This window comes from Mercenaria mercenaria, chromosome 17 (assembly GCF_021730395.1).
Source record: "Mercenaria mercenaria strain notata chromosome 17, MADL_Memer_1, whole genome shotgun sequence".
NCBI lineage: Eukaryota > Metazoa > Mollusca > Bivalvia > Venerida > Veneridae > Mercenaria > Mercenaria mercenaria.
In genome coordinates, this window is record NC_069377.1 from 23,518,651 (window position 1) to 23,524,932 (window position 6,282).

Below are 6,282 nucleotides of genomic sequence, written 5' to 3' on the forward strand. Positions count from 1 at the left end.
GTTTAAAATAATGTTTCCGGAACTGAATTGTGAGTTTTCTCCTGCAGAAATAACTAAAGCAATCAAACAGCTGAAGAACAATAACTCTGGTGGTCCAGATCTCTTAATTAATGAATTCTTTATCTCTGGAAAGGAAATCTTATTACCAGTGTTATCAGATCTTTTCAACAAAATATTTGATTTAGGATATTTTCCTACCAGGTGGTCTGAGGGTTTTGTTATACCATTACATAAGAAAGGAAACATTAACAATGCATAAAATTATACAGGTATCACCCTTTTAAGTAGTTTGGGAAAATTGTTTACGCAAGTAATTGACAACCTTTTAAAAAATTGGGCAGAAACTTACAATATGTATATCGAAGCCCAGGTAGGATTTCGATCAAATATCAGCACTGTAGATAATGTATTTGTACTAAATAGTTTAATTAGTCATATATTGAACCAGGGAAAGTCTCTTTATACTTTATTTGTGGATTATACCAAGGCATTTGACTACGTGGTACGTGAACATCTATGGTATAAACTAATTAAACTAGGGCTTTGGGGAAATAATTTAAACATTATAAAATCTAGGTATTACTCCGTAAAATCAAAAGTTAAGTTGTGTAACCAACCAATTAGATAATTAATGAATATACATGTATGTTAGGTGCAATACAAGGGTGAATGCCTTTCCCCTTTCCTTTTTTCCATGCTAATTAACTAACTTGAAGATTCTTTTATTAACAATAATATGGAAGGTTTAGATATGGACACTTTTACAGCCTTCATGCTGTAATACGCTGATGACATAGTTATATTTGTAAACAATGCTGTAGAATTACAAAAGTATCAATTTATTATACGAATATTGTTGTATGTGGAAACTAAAAGCGAATGTTGCTAAAACAAAAATTATGGTTTTTAGAAGAGGATGGGCCTTTCCTAGGGACAAAGTGTTTTATTATAGTGTCCAGCCTGTAGAAATAGTGAACAAATTTAGTTATCTAGGTATTGTTTTTACGCCTGGTGGTTCTTTGAGTAATGCTTTAGATACTTTATCGGGTCAAGCACTTAAAGCTATCTTTAAGTTAAACAAGTATCTATATATAAGTTCACATATATATCTCTACGTCATAAGCTAGAATTATTCGATAAACTTGTATCCCCTATCTTAAACTATTGCTGTGAAGTATTATGTTTTTCTAATAACTTGTCTGTAAGAAGGGGTTCACATGCAGTTCTTTAAAAATACTTGGAGTCAAAAAAGCTACACAAAATGGTTTCATTTATGGCGAATTAGGTCGATATCCATTTAAAACCATTCATATGTTTCGTGATATTAAGTATTGGTTGAGAATTTTAAGATTAAGTGGAAATGAATACGTATATTTAGTATACAATATGTTAAAAAGTGATTTTGAACATAACCCAGATAAGACTAATTGGTGCAGTTATTTAAAAGATTTGCTATGTTCACGTGGTTTTGCAGAGGCTTGGGTTTATCAAAGTGTAGGAGATGACAAAATATTCCTCTCGTTGGTAAAGCAACGATTAAAGGATCAATTTGTTCAAAAAATGGCATGAAAGAACAAAAAACTCTAGCAGGGCATTGTTTTATAAGACTATTTCGGGTTTTCGTTTTTTTAACCTTTTACTAAGAATGTTTTAATATTAATAAGTTTTGTCAATCTTTAATTCGTTTAAGAGTATCCTCCCATAGGTTACAAATTGAAGCTGGTGGATGGAATAGACCTCAACGTACACCCATATCTGACAGAAAATGCACACTCTGTGGCAAATTAAATGATGAATATCACGTTATTATTGAATGTACGTTATACCAAGAGATAAGACAGCGATATATACCTCGCAGATTTTGGATAAGACCGAACATGTTTACATTTACTGAACTTATGACGTCAGAAAATTAAGTTTTAATAAAAAAATCTGGGTATTTATACACATACAGCCTTTAAGATAAGAATCGCACTTTTGTATAGTTAATTCTCCAAGCACTGTATATAACCTATATTTTCTATTTTCAAAGTAAATTAACTTAATTATTTTCGTTTAATTTTACGGTTACTGATCAATGATACTAAACTATATTACAGTACTTGTACTTTCTCTTTTTAAAATTTTATTTAGGGTATAAATAATTTGACCTTATTTTTCAATGCTTTCGTATAGGGTCTTCCTAAGCTAAAAATCGTCTTTAGGATAGCTAGTCTTGTATTTTTATTTTCGAAAAGGCTTGGCAACCATATTGTAGCACAAAATATAATGTACTTTGTATGTTGATTACATTTGTATTTATATAACTAATGTGGTGTTGTGCTGTTGATGTCTTTTTTGTTGTTATTGTTTCTGTCCAAATTGGTTTCAAATGTGTTACATATTGACGACTTAAACTGATTGAGAAACTACTTGTTTTGTAATTGGCTTACCAGTCTCGTTATTATCATGCTTTCTGCTATACATTAAATGTAAATGTGAAGTGTAGACATCCTAAAATCTATGTAAGGTTAATATTTTGAAAATGCATTCTTCTATGACATTATTTGGTAACTTCTTTCTATCTTTTTACCGGCCTTCTCCGGGTGCATACAACAATGTACTTACCTCATCTAATAGGGTTTCATCTAAACGCTATGTCAGTTTTGCTATTTCGTATATGTTACATGTGTCATTGTGTATTTCTTTCGTACACTGTGCTAGAGATGGTCCATAAATGTACATAGGTGACGTATTTTAGTCTGCATCACAGACAGACAGAAATTTTTATTTCGAATCTAATAGGCTAAAAAGCCCATGATGACATACACATATACAACAGCGGACCTATAGATGAATTACACTGGTCTGTGTACATTTTCTGTTTACAACACTTAACAGGGTGAAACTCACATTAAAAACACGACTGCCTTTATTCAGATATTGACAACAACTGGATCAACTATATATTCAAAGATGAAGGCATCTCTAAAACAGTTCATAGCGTTAACAATTTGGACACCTGAGAAAACTTGGATTTGATATACCTTGTAGTCGAAATAGGTTTATTGATTTGCATATTATCAATATTTTGTTTTGATACTAAATTTGTCGTCCTCTCTGTCGTTCATTTCGCATAAACACCCAGAAAAGTTTTATTTCTTAAATATTTTACACCTAGCTGCTTCGTGAATAGAGGTCTATAAAATGATCATTTTCTTTTGCGGTAACTTATTAATTTATTTGAATATATACTTATGTTTTTTTCCGGCTAGTCAGTCTTTTCGTTGTTTGTTTGTTGCTTGGTTTAACCCTATTTCGATTTTAACAGCTTCATAATACGCCAACGATTCTTGGATAATTTGAAAGAGGTCCCGTTGTGGTTTATGCCCAAAAATAGCTTCAAATGATCTCATATTGTGCTTACATTTTTATAGTATCTTGCTACACAAACAAGTCATTTACTTTCCATGAGTGTAAGAAAGACAAGATAAATGTTAGGCTATCAATCTTTCAACACCAGAAAGACTCTCCCACGTTAAATTGTAGTATTTTTAGTATATCGATTCAAAAACAAAATAAATAAAAAATTCATGTCAATTCAGTTTTGCCATTTACCATTAGTTAGTTTTAGCTTTATCATAACTTTCTCTTTGAAATATAGGTGTCAATTTTCGAAGACATTTTATTGTGATTGACCTCAGCTCACGCTTGCAATCTCGCGGAAAAGGCAGCCCTTGGTATTATTGTATCAGTGTTGTTTATTCGAAAATAAACGCCTTTTATGCATATAGCGGCCTCTTCGTCCGTCATTCCCGCATTTCTTGTCCGGAATACTTCTCAGCAACCACTGGTTAGAATTTGGTAAAGGAACCAGCGAGGGTGCCATCTGGTCTAGTCGCGTAATGGCGGACGAGTTTTTGAACACTAATTAGGAAAATAGGAAAAATGGGAGAGGAGGTTGAATTTGGTGGAGTGAAACTCAATTTAATTATGAGTAGTACTTTCAGGTCACAGCAGTGTGATTTCGATATGATTTTACAGAAAGCAAATGAGACAAGAGAAATCTCTCTTAGAAGATACACGACCCCTACTTTTCTCTTCATTTTCTATCAGTTTGATTATATCTCTCTAAAATAGGTAAGGATTTGTTCTCCGAAAAATAGGTCTACCTATGTTTTGTAGCTCTTCAAAAAATGTCAATTTTATATAGAATATATAGGGAACAAAATTTATTGGTGTGTGACCTTCATAGGAAGCTTCACTATCGAGAAGAAATGCACATATTATCTTCGTGTTCCGCTCGGATCATTTGTCACGCAGTTATTGCCCTTTTATTATTCAACAGTAGCATACTATAGCACAATTCTTATCCAGAGTATTTCTTAGGGATCACTGGTTGGGATTTAGCTATACTTGATAGGAAGCTTCGCTACCGGCTTAACGATCAAGAGGAGATACGCATAATATCTTCAGTTGGATGATTTTCACTGATGTTTTGCCCTTGGATTCAACATGAGTAAACTTAGTCATTACAGTCGTGAAAATTTCTCAGCAACTACTGTCTTGTGTGCAGACATTTCACTCTCAAGAAGAGGTGGACAGATTTTCAGTGAGATATTGCTTTTAAACTATTTATGACCAGTCAGTATATTCCTCTTTGGTTTTTTTAATATACAAATTTCGGGGAGCATCCATCGGTTTTACCGATATTTTTGTTTCTTTCTTAGACAACCGATGAAAGTGTCATAGGACGCTATTTTAACAGTACACCCACTTAACTGATATTTTGTTATTATCAGCGTTCTATATCAACGGGTAACCACCAATGATAAACCAATAGTCTAAAATCATCCATAACCGTGTTAATCCTATACTTGCCCTATATGTCAGTCCATTATTTTTTTCAAAAACCTGTCCTTTTGACTTCTATTCATCATTAACAATTACTAACCTGTCACCCGTAACTAAATCTCCAATGCTCGGATACTATGTGTAACGCTTCGTTACACTTGAGACTTGGTCATTGTCGTGATATAGTTACATGTTACTGAGGTAACATTATATACTTTGCATAATAAATACTTAGGATATTTATACTTGTTTTCAGGTTAGTACATTTTTCCTATTTGATAAAGTAAAGTACATCACTTCTAATAATTCATAGAAACTTAGCTTTATATAAAGAATACAATTGCAATGAAATCTCGAATAATAGACTTTTAGTCTGAATAGATACATGCATATATGAACTTTGACCTCGTTTGATACATAATTTATGTTTACATTTTACTATCATTATATATTTATTATTATAAATAAAATCATAATGTTTCATTACACATGATACCTGGTCAGTGTAGTGATTTAGTTATATGTTACTGAGGTAACATTATATACTTTGCATAATAAATATTTAGGATATTTATACTTGTTTTCAGTTGTCTATCTGGCATTGACAGAACCCACTCTACCAAATAAATCTATGCCGACTGGGCTACGTCGACAAAAGAAAAACTTTTGTCTATCAAAACTTCTATGCGAAATAAAAAGAAAATTTTATGCACGTTCGGTATTACCGGTACACTAAAAAGACATTCCTTGTAAAGTAATATGGTTTAAAAAAATCTTCTGGCGTTAAATGGTTTCTAAACGAAACTAAACCACCGCAAGAATGCTTGAAATACTGCATTAAACAACATTAATCTTTTAAACTGTATATTTTCCATACTATTTTACAATTCGTGCCTAAATGTATATGAAATAGAGAACGAAACAAATCAAATAACCGAAAAAGAATTAAAGAGTAAATCGCCGCATGATAGGTTACACAAAACATCTTTTAGCAAAAAGAAAAAACCGAAGTTTAAGGTTCTTGTCAACTCTTTTGAAACCGCCCCTCGAGTGAATATTTTCTTTTTAGTTTTTTACACCACATATACATTGGTTTATCATATACAACATACCAAACTATTCATAATAAGTAGAAGGAACTTTCAAGACAGGTTATATTTTTATCCGATATCACATGACTGTTCATGTTCTATTTTGCAGAAGATATCAGGCTTCTTTTTCAAAAGTATTTTGTCATTACTTTTATGATTATTGTGTGTCTAATATATTTCTCCAGGTACTCCATGACTTGAAAGTTACAAACAATGTACAAAAAAAATGTCATTTAAAAAATACAAAAGTTGCAAAATGAAAGTAGAACTGTCAAAATGACTCAAAACTGCAATATTTCAGAAAATATATCAGTTAATCAGTTTTCATTTCCCGGAGTACCTAGGTAAATATGTTACA